This window comes from Eublepharis macularius, chromosome 8 (genome assembly GCF_028583425.1).
Source record: "Eublepharis macularius isolate TG4126 chromosome 8, MPM_Emac_v1.0, whole genome shotgun sequence".
Taxonomy (NCBI): domain Eukaryota; kingdom Metazoa; phylum Chordata; class Lepidosauria; order Squamata; family Eublepharidae; genus Eublepharis; species Eublepharis macularius.
This window is the reverse complement of record NC_072797.1, coordinates 68,134,067-68,153,652: the sequence shown is the minus strand read 5'-3', so window position 1 is coordinate 68,153,652 and position 19,586 is coordinate 68,134,067.

Here is a 19,586-nt window from a genome sequence, read left to right as displayed (position 1 = left end):
CTGTACAGAAGCCACAGTTAGTACAGAATGCTGCTGCTAGAACAGTGAATGGAGTGGGTTGCAGGGACCACATCATTCCTGTTCCATCTACACTGGAACCCAATTTCCTTCTGGGTTCAATTCAAGGTATTGGTATTGAGCTTTAAGCCCTATGGACCCAATACCCTGCAAAATAAGGGCAGCGGGGGGGGGGGGAGTCCATGATTCATCCCACAAAGGTTCATGGATCCTTCTAGATTCCAAAATGCCTTGGGAGATTTTAGATTTCCAGACACATGTTCCATTGAAGCTGTTGTAGGAGCATGGAATGTGAAGCTCCTTGAAACTATTGATACCATTGCTCCTTATCAACCACTCTGGCACTTGGAATGGAAGCCAGCCCTGTGGTTTACCACAGAGCTAGGCAACCTAAAGTGGGTTGGAAGACGCCTAGAAAGATGCTGGCAAAAAAACTCATGCAGAAACTGATAGAGCATGCTACAGAACCCATTGGACCTATGAGGCGAAAATGAAAGCTGCAAAGAAACATTATTTCTCAGCAATCATTGCGTCAGCTAGTTCACGATCATCTCAGTTGTTTAAGGTATCTCAACACCTTCTAACCCCTAAATCTGAACCTTTACAGTCTCAAGAACAGACAATTAGCTGTGAGGCCTTTGCTAAGCTTTTTGCTGATAAAATAGCACAAATACGCTCTGATCTGGATGCTAGCTGTAATACAGATGAGATGGAAGAAATGCCTAATACACCATCTGGCCTACCCTGAACCAGTTACAATGACTGATCTTAACAGGATCCTGACATCTATGAAAGCCATTACTTGTGCTCTGGATCCTTGCCCATCTTGGCTGTTAAAATCAAGTAAGGACCACATAAGTGAACCACTGAGGTCTATTGTAAATGAATTGCTAACTCAGAGCACCTTCCCCTGGCTGCTTAAACAGGTGGTTATCCGCCCACTAATTTAAAAACCTTCCATAAACAAAAATGATGTGACCAATTATCAACCAGTCTCTAATCTGCCCTTTCTGGGCAAAGTGATTGAGAGAGTAGTAGTTGACCAATTCCAGGTTGTCTTGGATAACACTAGTCCTCTGGACCCTTTTGAGTCTGGATACAGACGAGGTTATGGGACAGAGACTGCACTAGTAGCTTTAATGGATGATCTCTGTCTGAATATAGACAAAGGTCACACCTCCTTATTGCTCCTCCTGGATCTATCTGCAGCCTTTGACATGGTAGACCACATCATCCTGTTGAGACATTTAGAGACAGAAGTGGGCATCAAAGGATGTGCCTTGGTCTGGTTTAAATTGTTTCTTATGGAATGGACTCAAAGTGTTGCCATTGGAGATCAGCTATCTCCAGAATGGAAATTATCTCTCATGTTATTCTCCTATCTCTCATGCTATTCAACCTCTATGTTAAGCCTTTAGGTGTACTCATTCGCAGCTATGTAGTAGGATGTCATCAATATGCAGATAACACCCAACTCTCTGTCTCATTACAAACCCTGCAGCTTGGCTGTTATCAGGAGTGAAACCTTTTATCTTCATTATCCCAGAGTGAGCCTGGTGCAAATCTCATACTATGGTCTCCTGTCCTTGTTTTGGAATCACTGCACCAAGAAATGGCCTGAAACTCTCCCAGAAAAATTACCTTCCTAAGGGATTTCTCTGTCTCCCTCTATCATCTTCCACCAGAGAGTGAAGAGGGTTTTTTTTGTTTGGTTTGGTGTTTCTTCAACAACCCTTATTAGCCCTTCTGTTTATTTATATTTATGTGTCGATATTTTGTTTTATTTGCTTTAAATATTTATATATATTTGCCGGGGTCATTTTGTAGAAAAAGAGCTGCAGGAACTCATTAGCATAACTCATTAGCATATGCCACACCCCTTGATTGAGCCAAAATGGCCAGGATTTGGCTGTTGCCAGACAGGGGAGTGTTCCCTCACCTGGCAGTGGCCCGATCAGGGCCCTTTTGGCCCCAATCCAGGCCGAAACAGGCCCAAAATGGCCATTTTGGGCCTGTTTTGGCCTGGATCAGGCCCAAAACAGCCCAGATCGGGTCAGTGCCAGGCAGGGGAGGGGGCCCCCGCCAGGCACCAACCCAGTCCTGGCGGTTTTGGTCCTGATCCCGGCTGAAACAGGCCCCAGATTTTCCCAAATGGCCATTTGGGCCCTGTTTGGGCCTGGTCAGAGCCGGAACAGCCAGGACCCGGTCAGTGCCGGGCAGGGGAGGGTTCCCCCACCCGGCACTGACCCGATCCCAGCCGTTCCGGCACCAATTCCAGCAGAAATGGGGCCAAAATGGCTGAAAGTGGCCATTTTGGGCCTTTTGGGCGCAGATCCAGGCCGAAACGGCCCAGATCAGGTTGGAGCCGGTCAGGGGAATCCTCCCCTGCCCGGCGTTGACCTGGTCCGGGCTGTTTTGGCCCTGATCCAGGCCCAAAAGTGCTGAAAATGGCCCTTTGGGGCCTGGATTGGAGCCGAAACGACCAGGGCCGGGTTGCTGCCAGGCGGGGGAGGGTTCCACCGCCTGGCACTGACCCGATCCGGGCCCATTCTGCCCCAATCTGGGCTGAAACTGGCCCAAAATGGCCATTTTGTGCTCCCACCCAGCACTGATCCGATCCAGGTGGTTTTGGCCCAGATTTGGGCCATTTTGGCCCCAATTGGTGCCTACACGGCCCTAAAGTCAGGTGGGTGGGGTCACCTTACTTGGGGGAACTGCTGGAACGCCGTTCCGGTGCGTTCCCTCTCAAAATGAGCCCTGTATATTTGTATTTTAAATACTTTTTAATTATTTGAAATATTTTAACGTTTTAAGTTGTTTTAATATTTGCGTGGAAAAGTGGCACAGAAATAGTTTAAATAAATAAGTCCCATTTGGTGCAGTAGATAAATTAATAATTTTCTAATTTTCCGTTCCCATGCCCCAAGAGTAGCTCATATACTCTGTCTGTCTTGAGACTAATGTAGGGAATGAATCGGGTGCTGGACTGAGATCATTGGGCCATGTATCCAAGTTCCCATTCAGTTATGAGGCTCATTATGTGTCCTAATGCTAGTCATCCTCTCTCAGTGTAATCTACTTCACAAGGCTGTTGTGAAGATAGAGGTAAAGGTAAATTTGCCTGTGCAAATACCAAGTCATTACTGACCCATGGAGGGACGTCGCATCACGCCGTTTTCTTGGCAGACTTGTTACGGGGTGGTTTGCCATTGCCTTTCCCAGTCACCTACACTTTACCCCAGGAAACTGAGTACTCATTTTACTGACCTTGGAAGGATGGAAGGCTGAGTCAACCTTGAGCTGGCTACCTGAACCTGGCTTCCGCCAGGATTGAGCTCTGGTCATGAGCAGAACTTGGGCTGCAGTACTGCAGCTTACCACTCTGCGCCATGGGGCTCTACTTCACTTCTACTTCACAAGGGTGTTGTGGGGATAAAATAGAAGAAAAAGAATGATGTACACCATTCTGAGTTCTTTGGAGAAAGACTGGAATAAAAATAGAAGTATGAATGAAATTATAATTGCTTCCTGACAGTACAACAAGCTCATGACATTAAAAATGTCCCATGCATTGAAGAATGTAGGATTGCCTGTTCTGGGTTGGGAAATACCTGAATATCAGAGGCCAGTGTTGGCTTCAAAGACAGCAAATGCAACAAGCCAGCTCTGGGAAGAAATTCTGTGAGGACAATACAGAAAATAAAATGGATTGCAGAGTAGCTTTTAAGTGATGTTATCTGAAATCCTTACAAATAAATGAATACATAAATTATGGCTTCAGGAAATAAAAGGATTAGTCTGCATAGACTTATGAACATAAGTGCAAACTCACTCTTGTGTCCCAAAAGTTAACACACAAGGATACCCTCTGTAAGCACCTTAGAGGACAATTCCATTTATCTCAGCAAAACTCCTCCTCTGCAGACCTTATGAAGAACAACAATGCACATGATATAAGGAAGCTAGGGTAGAATAGAGAAAAGAAAATACACTCTCAATAATGGAAAGAAGCAGTAGGGCCTTAATACCCATACTGAAGCTTGCAAAAACCTCCATGCATTCAATGGATCAAATTATAGCTAAAGATTCCAGTTTGTGAGTAGGAAACAAATTCCATTTTGTCCAGGCACTGCACTCATACATTCAAATCTGAATTAAACTGAGAAGTTCTGAGAACAATAGCCACATTCCATGTGCCAGAGGAGGAGAGAGGAGGAGGGAAGGAATGCAAGGATGGCCATTAGCCTAGTTTGGGCCTGCTAGGAACCAAGGTTTGTTCATAATATCTGAACAGAGCCTGTTGGACTTCGTTGTGGAAGGTATTTATAAGGAAATCACTAGTTTTCCATTTGTTCCTTTGAAGTCCTGTCTGGAAATATGGCAATCTCCTCACCCAGGGCTAGCTATGTCACCAGCCCCCTCACAGAACTACAGTTTCCAGAGAAGAGGAAACAACATTGGAGGAGTTAAACTGAGGTAAATGGGATTGGCTTTCAAGATGCTTAGAATAGGGTGTGCTTATTTGCCAAGAAGTGAAATATGAGTACTTGATAAAGGCTTTCCTTTATGAGAGTCATAGATCAACAATTTCTTAATATGTTAATATATAAATATTTATTTATGTATTTGATTTTTAGCCCTCCCTCCCCACAAGTGGGCTCAGGGCGGATTACAGTAATATAAATGGTACAAAAAATTTAAATACATTTTAAACCAGAACAGCAATACAAATATTATAAGAATCTCAAGATGGTGGCTTCCTCCATTCTTCCCGACCACTATATAACCAAGAGGGGAGTGGAGGGGACAGTTGGTGTCCTCTTTGTGACTTTGTATGTGATGGGGGTAAATGGTTTTATAACCCCCCTGATGGGAGACTAGTAGAGAGGCATTTCTAAACAGCCTAAAACTGGCCTCAACCATATGCCTGGTGGAACATCTCTGTCTTACAGGCCTGCTGAAAGGATATAAGATCTTGGTGGGCCTGGGTATCCTCCGACAGAGTTCCACCAGGTCAGGGCTGGGACTGAAAAAACCCTGGTTGAGGCCAGCCGAGCCTCCCTGCGGCCGGGGACCACCAGTAGATTTTTATCTGCTGATCTCAGTGGTCTCCGGGTACATACGGGGAAAGGTGGTCCCTTAGGTATGCTGGTCCCAGTCCTTTTAGGTCTTTAAATGTTAGAACCAAAACCTTGAACCTGATCCAGAATTCCACAGGAAGCCAATGCAGCTGCTGCAAGATCAGCATAATATGTGCCCTATATGGTATACCCATCAGGACATGTGCCGCAGCATTCTGGACCCGCTGTAATTTCCAGGTCAGACCCAAGGGAAGCCCTGTGTAGAGCGAGTTACAGTAGTCTAATCTGGAGGTGACCATTGCATGGATCACAGTAGATAGGTTGTGAACTGACAGATAGGGCGCAAGCTGCCTGGCCTGCCGGAGATGAAAGAACACAGACTGGGCAACTGCCGTGATCTGGCCCTCCATTGATAAGGAAGAGTCCAGTGTCACTCCAAGACTCCTGACTGATGGAACTGGCACAAGCGATGCCCCATCAAAGGTCAGGAGCTGGATCCCCAAATCTAGCAACCCGCAGCCCAAGAAGTACAGGACCTCTATATTTGCCAGGTTGAGCTTCAGCACAACTTAACATATATGTTAAGTTGTACTTTACTGTTTCTGTTTTATGACAGGGAAGAAGAGAAGGAAGCAGGGAAAGGTGAGGGCATAGGGGTTGCCAGGAGGAGGGAAAGAGGAAACATTGTGGCGAAGATACAGGGGGAAATGAGGTGCTTCCTGCAAAGCCCTGGATGTTCTCCACTGCAGAACTGGGCCTGGCCCAGTAGCCAGAACTATGCAACTGGACCATAGTAATCCCAGTTAGAGGCTACCAGGGGGAGGGAAGAAGACAGCTGAAAACAAGAAGCAGATAACGTTAAGTTAGCTGGAGGATGGGAAGCACTGAAGGAAGCAGGAAAAGGGACTATGGTGGCTTTCAGGAATGGGAAAGAGGAAATAGTAGGGGAAGGGAAAATTAAATGCCCCCTGCAAGTCTTTGTGGACCTACTGCTTGTTGTATATATTCTCTCTTTGCGGGATATCTTGCTCTCACAACATTGTTTTTTACTGATGTAATACCATGTTTGACAAGGTTAATACATCATGCCTAAAGCTTTTGCTGTTTCAGATTTTTGTAATCCGAGTGCTATGATTTTGCTTATCAGATGTCTTATTCTACTGATTTACATTGTGTAATTTTCTTTGAGTCTCAATGAGAAAGGAAGACAATAGATAAACAAATACACAAATTTATAAATAGATAAAACTAAATTAATCTATCCTCTTTCCATTCTCCATCTCTTTCTAAACTCCTCTCAACTGCCTTTTTTCTATGACGACGACGACATTCAGTTTACATACTGTCCTTCAGGACAACTTAACACCCACTGAAAGCGGTTTACAAAGTATGTTGTTATTATCCCCACAACAATCACCTTGTGAGGCGGGTAGGGCTGAGAGAGCTCTGGAAGATCTGTGACTGACCCAACGTCTATTCTTTTAAAACTTTCCTGTTTGTTATTTAATTAAAGCCTTCATTCTATCACACACCTCTGCTAGAGTTTGAAGTGGTGCAGACCCTTCTACCACCCCATTATGTAGCATGTGTAGACTGGGCCTCAGATTCTACTGGTTACTTCCAACTTGTCAAAAGGAGAAAATACTACATGCTTATTGCCTTTACATTTAAATTCCATTTCCTCCAGAGTCAAAGTCAGTTACAGCTGGCAGTTCCAGGAAGGAAATTCTTGGGAGATTTGAGAGTAGGGTTTGAGGAGGGAAGAGAAGGGTATAATGGCACAGAGTCAACCTTCCAAATAGGCTATTTTCTCCAGAACTGATTTCTGTAGTCTGATAAATTATAATTCTGGGAGATTACCAAGTCCCAGCTGGAGGTTGGCAACCACAAAGGCAGTACTTGTAGAACACCTTACTCTCACAATAACCCTGGGAGGTAGGTTAAGTTGAAGGAGTGGCATATATCTGACTCCCCAGTTCCTTCAATGGAACGGCATTTCCGTTTGCAGAAGGGAAGGTATCAGTTTCTGCCATCCCCCTCCCCTCCCACTTTGTCCTCTGTGCTGTTCCTGAGGGTCTGCTGAGCCCCAGGAACAACACATGGCAGGGCACTCAGGCTGTAGCAGGAAGGCAAAGTAGGAAACTCTTGCTTGACAAAGTGTGCAGGTGGTTGGACACATGCCAGTGAGTAACCCGGTGGTATAGGATGACTTGTAGCTGAGCAGAGGTCTAAACCAGTGTTTCCCACTTCCAAGCCTAGCATTCTTGCACCCTTGCTATGTATGTTTCCAGTGTGTAAAGTTACCTTTCAGAAGGTGAGTGCATTTCCCCAGGAAAATAGTATCACATAGTGTTGAAAGCAATTCAAGACTGAAATGAGAACACTGGAAGGTATGCAGTAAAAAGCAAAACTGTAAGGAAATAAATAGATGACTCTGTGTGAATAATGTCATTTATACAGCATTACTTGTACCAAACCTCTGAAAGCACGCATGTCCCCAGTGTTGCTTCTAAAAGTGTTCACAGCAAGGCAAGAGCAAAGTTTCTGTTTTTCAACAGATTCATTGAAACAAACGGGACTTGCTTTGGCAAGCGGTTAGGTGATCACAGCCACCGTCTTCCTCAGGCAATATTTTAATAAATTGTTCAAAATCCCATTTATTGTAACTGATAAAACTTCACAGACATTACATTACAAATCCAGCCAACCTCGTTGCCAAATCTGATTACTCATAAATTAGTTATGGAAACTCAGCATTCATTTGGCCAGAGTTCCTCTATACAGGTAAAAACAAAACACCCCCCTCCCCATTTTTGTTTTGGTTTCAAAAATCTCTTTTGTTAAGCATCTTTGGCTGTAAATGGATATGTTAATAAAGAACTCTCTATTCCTAAACAAGGTCATAAAAGCTGGCAACTGCTCATCACGAGGCTGATCTAGCTTCTGCCGTATTTTCTTTGAATCTTGCTGGAGTTAATCTGCAGTCCACCATGCCTCGGTGGGGGTGGGGGTCACGGGGTCCTTTGTTCACACACATTAGGGATTACCAAAGAAGACTTCCCCCCCACCCCCTAGTCGTAACTTACACTGAAATTCTTAAAATCATATCTGCACCTGAAGACAGGAAAATCAATACATTGTACAGATGAACAAATGCAGGTAGTGCTGCTGATGGGCAGTGGCCAGTGAAGCGATTTGCTAGTGGGGCAAGGCAAAGGCTCCATAACTAAGCATGAATGGAACCTAATATTAGGCATGATGGAAGGTCAGACCCAGAACATGGTGCCAGCAGCTCCACAGTCTTACTCTGCCCTAGCTCTGGCTCAGCTGGGCACATGTGACCAATTGCTTCTGCACCACAACACTCTCCTTGAAATGGCCACAAAAGAAAACAAACTCTGCCTCGTGAAAGCTTCTGATGGATTCACCAAGTTCTCTCCTGGAAGTGCAAAGCTGCTGCCTTCAGGCTGGGCCCTTCAGTCTGATCAACTTGTTGGTAGTATAATCCTAGATTGCCTTCATGGAGTCTAACTTCTTACCCCATCCTAGGGTTGCAGTTAGGGTCTCTAGGCCCAAATTGTATACATGCTTTGGAGAGTGCTTCTATGCTGCTTTGGAGGGTGGCCTCTATGGCACTGTTCCTTCAGAGATTGCTCCCCTCCCCAAACCCTGACCTCCGCAGGTCCCACCCTCAAATCACCAGGTATTTCCCACCCAGAGTTGGCAACCTTATTAACTCTGAGGGCCTCATTGGCTTATGAGCCATGGTTCACTTTACCTCTGGCTTTATCTGAACTTATGAATCCAGTCTGAACTGCCTCATGTTTTGGCATGGGAGTTCTGGTGTCCTGAGTGACAGTCATTGTGAGGCAACTGAATCATGGAGGTAACTGATCAGTATGCAGATATGTGGCTATTGCCTGGCTAGGAACACTAATTACAAGCTGCTAACATCTGTGTGTTCCACCTGCACAGGATTCTCCTTGCTGGCCCGCAGGTGTTCCCTGGTGGTGTTGACTCCAGGCCCTTCCTCTCGTATCATCATTGTGCCTTGGGAACCATCATTTGAGAGTGTTGGGTTGATAGCCACTCAGCATGCACCATCCAACTTCCCCACCAGCTGCTACATAGCCTAGGAGTTCCTTTACTGCTAAAAGCCCTATTTTTGCTTTCTGCAAAACTTCAACTGCTGCTAATAAAGCATTTTGCCATGGATTGAAAGCTATATGTCATTTTCATTGTACAACCCAGCTGCTCATGAAGGAAACAGGTTTTATTTACATGTATACAATTTGGGCCTAGAGACCCTAATTGCGACAACACAAACAGCCATCTTGACAACAACTTCTTATTCCCACACACCACCAGGAGGCAGATGACCTCTCCTCCAAGCATTAACTTTTTATTCACTAGATTATTCTTTACTACATTCATGATCTCTACTTTTTCTTCGTGATTACACACAGACATTGTGCTTGTACTTTTCCTGAGTAAGGCTTGTTCTGATCTGAGCTGTACTTAGAGTTGCCGTCCTCCAGGTGGGGTGTGGCATTCTCCTGGAATTACAGCTGATCTCCATACAACAGAGATGAGTTCCCCTACAGGAATTCAGTTTCGGAAGGCAAACTCTATGGAATCACATTCCCATTGAGCTCCTTCCCCTCCCCAAACTCAACCCTCTCCAGGCTATGCCCCCAAATCTCCAGGAATGTTCTAAGCTGGAGTTGGCCATCCTAGCACTGCATAAATGGTAACTTTCCTGTTTCCTTCTGCAGTCATCTATGCCTCATGAATGTGTGTCCCCTTGTGTCAGTGCATCCCTAAGAACATCAAGGGGGAGGAAGTGAGGGCAGCTGTGGGGAGAGTAATTGGCAAAAATTACCCTCTTCTTCTTTCATGAATTCAAGTACCTACAGCAATGGAAAGGCAACTTAGGATCCAAGCCCGTTTTTTAAAATAATAAATGCTAGGTGTTTTTCTGCAGAGGTGACTGGGTGCTACCTGATGTTCTAGCACTGAATCAGGAAATGTAATAGGCTACCAGACTCCTTTTTCCCATTCAAAGCTTTAAGACAGTAATGAGTGATTATTTGATCAGACCTATGGATTGTCCAATCTGTTTTTAATGACAACATGATTCTGTTAGCTTGCTATCCACTGACATCCTGGTTTCTACTCTGAGGCAGACGTTGCAGAGTTCATTGTGGATGAGAGGCAAAAAAGTGTCACATTTTCAGACTTGGACAGTAATTGTTGATTGTTAGGTTCAGACTAGATGAGGAGATGAGACAGATTTTGTGATTGGATTATCTACTTTTTACAAAAGGCAAAACACCACTTTGGGAGGGGAGAATCAAATTAGGACTACAAGACTGGGGGAAGGGGACATAACATAACCCTTTTCCTGAAGTCCCCAGTCACTCCTCCTCAAGCCTATTATTTGCCCTGCAAGTACCATATAATACCTACATTTTTTCCCATAGGGTAAAGAGAAGCTTGAAGATATGTCCATAAGATTTAGATTGGGAAATAAGTGGGAGAAGGGATAATATGGGTGTTTTGGATTATGCTCCTTTGGAACATTTATTAATTAAATAAATGGAACATTTATTATTAATTAACTGCAGCTTTTAATTACAAGAAATAAGTGGAGATCCACTGTTCAAGCTAAGAATGTCTAGATGCCTCTTAAACAGAATTTTTAATTTCCTAAAGATTTTTCAAGGTTTTGAAAGTAGCACAAAAAGGTTAAGTGTGTTGGCTTACTACCAACCTGAATGATTTTTCTGAAGTAGAAGATATTTCAAATATGGTCTGATTCTTTCATACACATTAATTGCTTAAGTAAAAGAGGAATGAAGCAGAACAAATGATAGTGTGTTAGGAGAGCATTAAAGCACTAAGTATTTTCCTTTGGTGTACTTAAGGATTGAGAGCCACACTTTTGCAAGTCTAACCATCAGCATTGCTTCCTGTTCATTGGTACTGCATTCCAATTGGCCTCGTTGGACGTTTACACAGTCATACTGGAAGTGATGTGTCACAGCCAGGAGCATCACAACTGCAGCCCAACACATACCAGAGAGGGCAGAAAAATCCTTGAGGCATCCAAATAGGTAGACAGCAGAAGGAAGAGTGCCCGCAGGGAAGCAATAGCTTGACAAATCTCAAGCCTCAATGGTTGGCAAGAAAAAAGGACATCGGCACCAAGACTACCACACTGGCAAACAGAGTGCCTAGCAGCTTAGGTGGCCTAGGAGTGGAGAATTACTGGGTGATGTGAACAGATGCCCCAACAAGCAAGGCCTATTTGTGGAAAACAACAGCCTCAAAGATTGACCATGGAACATGATGAGATGTGTAAATGCTTGGCCAATGATGAAGTAACCTTCTAAGCTTAGGCCTTACTCAAGAGCAGGAGCCTGAAGAGCTCTGAAGGCTTAAACAAGGAGTTGGGCTTTGCCCACAAAGCGCAATTAGTGTTAAATATCAGCAATATGGTAAAGTTTTTAATTTGAAAAAAGCATAAAGAAACACATACATATAGACACAAAAGTATAATCTTGGTCTATCTGCTTGGGTGATTCTAACAATACCAGTATCCTTTTGCTTCTATGCTGTTTTCTTCAAATGTGTAAACAATTTCCTCAAATGTTTAACAGCCTACCCATTGTCAGGATGTCAATTCTCTAGCCAGAGTTACGCCATATTAACTTGTGTTATAATCAGTAGTTGTATAGTTTTCCTCCCTCCAGGCCCAGGTGTCGTCCAGGCCGCTCATACCCATGGGAACGAAGAGTCCTTATCTATCCAGTCCAGCCAACGACCTTGATGTCCTCGTCTTCTCATGCCTTCGCAGACGGGATTGGGGGGAGGCTGGGAATGGGTTTTGAACTATTGTAACTTTCATTTTGCATGCCATTCTCAACAAAGCTTTCGTTCAGCCAAGGGCCTCATCAGCCTTTGGATTATGGACACCTGTATCCTGAGCATAGTCTTTCAATAAACCTTTTGTAATCAAGAAACCTTGTGCTTCTTGCAAGAGGGGGGAGACGAACTCTAGATAACTGGGATTCCATAGTCTGACACCCATCTTCTAGGTTCAAGAGGAGACCATCACTACAGAAAGTGGGATTGAACTGGAAGACCTTTTCATTGCGTTCTGCCTTGTAAAATCATCGGGGACCCACCAGAGCCCATTCCTGTTGCTGTGTTACAAAAGCTGCAAACCACTTCAATTTCCTTAATTAACTAAGGTATAAGGAAGAAATTGATTATTGGATGGGAGTTCAGTACAGGAAGAACTAGTAAGAATTGTTGCATACGGGAACAATGGACAATGGAGTGATGGGAAGTTTACAAATGCTTAATAGAACTCCTGTGCAATATTACCCAGGAGCATCTCACCAGTGTTACTCACCATACACCATACTACTCTACATGCTTTCCCTCCCACTGAATAGATTTTGAACTTTTCTTTTTTTAGGTAGTCTGTGTTGTGTAGAACATTATCTTTACTGTTGTGCCACCTTGTGACATTCTTATAGATTTGCACCACACACCATGTGTTGAACTAGATGAGTTTATAAAACCACTTACTCTTTTTTTCTCAGATTCTTTCTTTTCTACTTTAGTTAGGAGTCCAAAAAGGACACTGTGATATCTTGAAGTTAAATGAGAAGAAAGTACACTTTGATGTCTGGAAATTTTGTTCTGATAGCTACTGTCCAATGAATACACACGTAACTCCCTTATTTATAGCAAGAAATGGATTATATGCAGGCCCTATACATCTGATCCATGTACAGTTAAGAAAAATCTAAAGGTGAGATAATAGCAAGTGAAATATAGATAGTTTAAATTAAAAATTAGCATGTAAAAAGAAGCATGGAACATTTATTCATTTATACATTCAGTCCATTTTAGTCTGCAAACTTGCAGATCTAAAGTGGAAGAAGGCTCAACATACTACTTTTTATTTATGAGTTGCAATTTAAAAGCTTGCTTGCACCCAGTATTATTCACCCTGGATAATATATGTTATCTTGATATAATCTGAAATTCTTGTACTATGGCACCAATGTGGCTACTAAGAATTTAATCTCCTATGGAAGATACCAAATTAGCTGCCTCTCAAGGGATTCTATAACATAGGCAAGCCAAATGTGTTTCAACAGAATATTCCACATTTGAGCAACAGCACTTAATTTTCAGGTGGTTTGGTGCACAACAACATAACCAAGTTGTCCCACTGCTATTTACATTAATTACTTTGGACTTATACTGATTTTATATTTAGCATCTTTCACAATTAATTCCCATCTTTGTTAACATAAAGTTAACTACATATTTTACTTTTTCTAGTCTTTGCTTTCCAAAGGAATCTGTAAATATTTGTTGTTCTTGAGAGGTCATGAATCTTTTGCCTTGCAGTAGGTTGGTGTTGGTCCACCATCTTAGGCTGGTTTTGATTGGAAGTGGTACCTGAATGGGAAGATCGGTCTTCACCATGATTTGTTGCTGATAAGGTCTGAGGAAGGTCTGAAGCGGTCTTGCATGCAGACGACTAAAATATCGCATTGTTGTTGGCAACTAGTAAGCCCATCAGTTTGGCCAATGTCATGAGAGGTGACTTCATGCTCTTGATGATGGTCTCAGCCAATTGTTTGGTCTTCCGGACTTTTTCTTTAGTGAGGAATAGACAACACCTTTTTGTGTCTATGATCATAACCAAGTGTTCCAGCCTTTGAGAAGGTTGAGCACTTGCGCAGGTTGATCAAGAAGCCATGGCATTGTAGGAAACGGATGGTAAACTGAGTGTCCTGATGAGATTTTTCTCTTCAGCTTGATCTGATAAGGAAATCATCTAGGTATAAGTGAACATGAATACTGCTCTCTCTGAGACAGATGATGGGGTTGACGAAGAGCTTTGTGAGGACTCTTGGCCTGGTGGACAGGCCAAAGGGCATGGCTCTGAACTGCAGATGGATTTTGCCCATGCAAAATCTCAGGTATTGTCGATAGGCTGGCAGAATCGGTACATGGAGATACGCCTCCATGAGAACTATGGATGTCATGTATTCTTCTGGCTGACTGGTCTCTGAGACTGAGCACATTCTCCATTCTGAAGTGATCAAGAACTTGACGTCTAATATTACCCTCCAGTCTCCATTCTTTTTGGCAACTGGGCAGAAGATTGAGTTGATCCCCTGACCTCTTTCATTGTGGGGAACATTGTCCACTGCTTGAATGTCCAGATGGTGTTGGATTATCTTTTGAGTTATGATTCTCTCTGAGGGTTTTTGCATAGGGGGGAAATGACAAAGCATTCTGGTGGGTAGCTTTTGAATTCTATGGAATAGCCTTGCAAGACTACTTCTAAGATCCAGGCACCTGCCTGTGTGTCGACCCCAGCCTTGGTGGTAAAGAAGTAGTTGGCCTCCCACAGGGATAACTTGTGAGTCACGTCTTGGAGATCTTGGTGTTGAGATTGACTCTGTTCGCATGTGGAGAACTGTCTGTTTGATTGTGGGTGAAAGGGCCCTCCCTTAAAGGTTTGTCTAGAGTAACTCCAGGATGGTTGCTTGGAGTCCTGTCTGGATCTGGGTAGTGCGTGTTGTGAACAAAATGCCTGAGAGCCAAAGGATTGCCTCTTGGATCATCTAAATATCTTTAGTAACGCTTTCTTTTTGTCCTAGGTCAAAAATCTTTCCCATGTCATCTTGAACAGCTTATCTCCCTGAAAGGGGTAGGCTAGGAAAATGTTTTTGGAATGTAAATCTGCTGGCCATGCTCTCAGCCAGAGGAATCTTCATGCCACTGCTGCTGAAGCCATAGCACTGGAAGAAAAGGTAAGTGCTTCCAGCATGACATCTGCCATGAAAGTACTGGTTTTCAAGATCTTGTTTGCCCCTTTGAGTAGGCGTTTGTTGTTGTCTGAGAGAAGATGGATTAGTTTTCTAATCCATACTATAGACGCTATGGAGACTATGGAGGAAATGGCTGTGGCCTCTCCCTTTTTGTCTAAATTGTCTCTGATTGATCCTTGGCCATTCTCTGACAGAAGACCAAAGGATTGAAGTGTAGCCAGTGGACTGTCGATCACAGGTACCTGCAGCATCTTATAAGCAAAAGAAGGTAATGAATACAGCTTTTTGACAAAATTAGAGGATTGTTTATTGGCTGATGGTTTGGACCACTCAGTCTTGAGCGGTCTCTCTCTCTCAAAAAAAAACCCTCTGGAAAGGGAAAGACCTTTTCTAGAGAGCCTTCCCTGGGAAAGAACTCTTTGTTTCTTCTGGCTCACACTTATAATAATAATAACATTCGATTTATATACCACCCTTCAGGACAACTTAATGCCCAGAGCGGTTTACAAAGTGTTATTATTACCCCACAACAATCACCCTGTAAGGTGGGTGGGGCTGAGAGAGCTCCAGAGAACTGTGACTCGCCCAAGGTCACCCAGCTGGCTTCATGGAGGAGTGGGGAATCAAACCCGGCTCTCCAGATTAGAGTCCCATGCTCTTAACCACTACACCAAACTGGCTCTTAGAAAGATAGGGCTCTGTAGTGGCCAACTTGTTGCTGGCAGCGCACACAAGCTGAACAGGCGTGCTGGATCCGCTGATCTCTGCTGCGCTTGAGGCAGCAGCTGAGATGCATTCCTCACCGTCATCAAGGAAGCTGTCCTCAGAGTCCTTGGTGTTCATTTTACAGAAGACTGCCTAAAATGGCTGCGGCGATCGTCTCAGTTGGCCAGGAAGAGTAGCAAAAGACAGGAGAGGACAGCAAAAAGATAAAGAAGAAAGACAAAGATTTAAGTTAACAGTTAGATTGGATGGTGGGAATCACCCAAACATGTCCACCTCAGGAGAAAGAGGCTCACCACTGCTGTTGCCCCCCCAGCAACCAATACTCAATGTAGTTAGGATTGCCAATCTCCAAGTAGGGCCAGAATTACTGCTGATCTCCAGACAACAATTTCCCTGAAGAAAATGGCAGTTCGAATGGTGGAGTCCATTTCCTCCCCAAACCCCACCCCCTTGGCTCCACCCCAAAATCTCCAAGAATTTCACAACCCAGAGGTGGCAACTTTATGCATGGTGCTTCTGAATATGGAGGCTCCATTGAACTTTCATGGGTAATAGCCATGATTAAGAAAAAGAAGGGATGGAGAGATAAGAAAAGGTTTCCATTTATGCATCTATCCCTTCTGAAAATCCTGAAAACCACAGAGTTTTCCCTGGAAAATTTCATGTTGAGATTTTCTAACTTGATCTATAGGTTCTATTGTGCACAGCTGCAGAGGATATCTTGGAGAATACTTTTAGCTGTAATGTTGAAAGCATAGTGATTACAACTTTCGTAGCTTGCTGGATGATGTTAAACAGATTAATGTTTTGGTTGTTGTGGGTTTTCCAGGCTGTATTGCCGTGGTCTTGGCATTGTAGTTCCTGACGTTTCGCCAGCTGCTGTGGCTGGCATCTTCAGAGGTGTAGCACCAAAAGACAGAGATCTCTCACTGAGAGATCTCTGTCTTTTGGTGCTACACCTCTGAAGATGCCAGCCACAGCTGCTGGCGAAACGTCAGGAACTACAATGCCAAGACCACGGCAATACAGCCCGGAAAACCCGCAACAACCATCGTTCTCCGGCCGTGAAAGCCTTCGACAATACATCAGATTAATGTTTTGTTTAGGCCTCACTTAAAACTTGCAAATGTCTGATCTGTATTCCTCTTTTGTAACAGGGATTTACAGCCCCTTCTGATGAGCTTTCTCCTGAAGCAGACGTGGAATAGTCAGATGGGATTTTTTAGATTCAGCAAAGAAATATTCTTCATGGCCTCAAAGGAGTAAAAATGAAGTAATTAGAGAGGAATTTTGTGGTAATTTAGAAGGTGGATAGAATTGTAACCTCAGATTTAGGCTACAATCCTAAAAATATTCCTGGAAGTAAAATGAGACTTACTTCTGAGTATACCTGCTTTAATCTCTAAAGGTAAAATCACTTCCTGCCCCCTGAGCTAACTTGCTGTATGCAAGCAATATATAACAAAATGTTCAAAACTGATTATGTTCATGCTTTGATTAATTGTGATAATCTCACTGTCTCATAATCAAATATAAGTGATTGCACAATTATAGAATCTATGACTGATTTAGAAGGATACACGTCTTGTGGACCATTCCTTCTTGACATTTTGATTTCAGGGGCAGAGTGTGTTTTCATTGGTTGCAATCAGGAAAGTTAATTTTAAAAATTAAAAAAATGGAATGCAGATGTCATGGAAACGATAAAGTATGCAAATATGAGAAACCTTCCAGTACACTTTTGGAGTACTGTATGTCTTTGAAAAAAACCTTAATGGTATAACCCTGCATTCACATTCCTGTAGCAGAAATAGTTGCTGCTGAAGTTCTATGACAGTACATAAAAATTGACCTATTTATAAGAGTCATGTAGTTTCCTTTTTCTGATTCAGGGCAAATTCTACTTTCTCTTGCCTTTACTCCTTCTTTTCCAGACCTTTGGTGTCCCTCCCTATCCTTTTGAAACATTTAATCTGTCATCTTTAGTTTTGAAAAACACTTTAAAATTAAATCAAGTTTGGTGTAGTGGTTAAGAGCACGGGACTCTAATCTGGAGACCCGGTTTGATTCCCCACTCCTCCACTTGAAGCCAGCTGGGTGACCTTCGGTCAGTCACAGCTCTTCTAGAGCTCTCTCAGCCCCACCCACCTCACAGGGTGACTATTGTTGTGGGGATAATAATAGCATACTTCGTAAACCTCTCTGAGTGGGTGTTAAGTCATCCTGAAGGGTGGTATATAAATAGAATGTTGTTGTTATTAAAAAACCCTGAAGCACTGCTCCAGGACAGTGGTGATTTTGTCATAAAATCCAGCCAATCAGCACTCTGCACAGCTGACTGGGAAGTAAGGAAGCACGTCTTCATAACCATCACAAGGGCTAGCAAATCAGCACTATACATAGACAACCATTCTCTCCTGAGCGTGTGCTTCTCTCTCTCTCTCCCCACACATACGCACACGTGCACTTATGTATGTATGTATGTATGTATGTATCTTATATCTACAGAGAACAAATCATTCCTGTTATGAATCACTAGTCTACCCATTTAAACATTTTGAACTGAACATTAGTAGCCAAGAGTTACTGTTCTATAATTATTTGAGCAGCCTCTGTTGATATGATGCTTATTTAAGTATAGAGTTGTGTGGATGAAAAAGTTTAATTAATGCATTTGTTGAAATGCTAATGGAAATGCATAATTAACACCCCTGGCAGCTTCTAGATTTCTGTGCATCTGTGAACAATTCAGTAGACAAAGATTGGAACCAAAGCAAAATAATGCCACAATATTAGGCATTGATTTGCTCTGACTCCTGAAACTGTCAGATGCTAATTAAAAGGGTAATTCCTACTCTCAGATCTCATCCATCACACTTTCAAAGACTACACTATGTGAGGCAATCCTGAGAATACTGGATGCAGTTATTCCGGGAACAAGAATTGAATTCAGGAAAACCTGTACTTTCCAAGTAGACAATTAGCATCTGCAGTTTTTAAGTAACCATAGCGCTTGAAATTGTCACCAGAATTAAGAATTCAGCTTAAGCTTCTAATAGTGCACGTCAAGAAATGTGGGCTATATATCAGGGTATGTCAGGTGAATGATGCTGCACAGTTCAGCTTTGGATCTTAATAATGTCCTTCCATTAGAAGAGATCCTAAATTCTTACTGAGGGCCTTACATTGTTCTTGTGTCCCCCACATGCCTGCCCTAATCCTGGCAACCAGACATGAGCTGACAATTCCATGCTCAGAACTTAATTCCTAGGTGTGAGGGTTCTCAATGGAGATCACTACTGCAGTGCATGGGGGAGGAGTCTTCTGTTTTCCCAGCCTGATATGGTCCAGGGCATTTGCTCTGTAGGGGAAACTTATGTATACTGATGCACTAGATAGAAGTTTCCACAGTGAGGCAAATAGCCATTGCAGCTGAAAGCTTCAGAACTCTGACAGATCTTCTACTTTCAAAATAAATCTTGATTTAGAGAAGGTATCTTAGGTACAGAAAAATTAGAGGGGCAATATTTTTATCCTGTACTATAATTTCTTAAGAGGGCAAAAATGCAGTGGGTGAAGTTTTCATCCACTGATTCTGATAAAACTCTCGTCTATTGAATTACTGCCTACTGCACAGCTGGTGCAAGTACCCTATTTGCAAACACTGGCAAACCTAAGCTTTTTTTAAAACCTACCACTACAACCATGCAGCTGAAAATACTATGTTTGTATGTAGTATTAACTGTCACTATTTTTGAAGTACTCATTACATGGACTGAAACTGAAACCATGAGTAAAAATTAATGCCCCCCCAAACCTTGATGTGTAATTATAATAGAAACATGATATTGAACTATTCTTTAACGTTTAAGCATCCATTATTCAATTAACT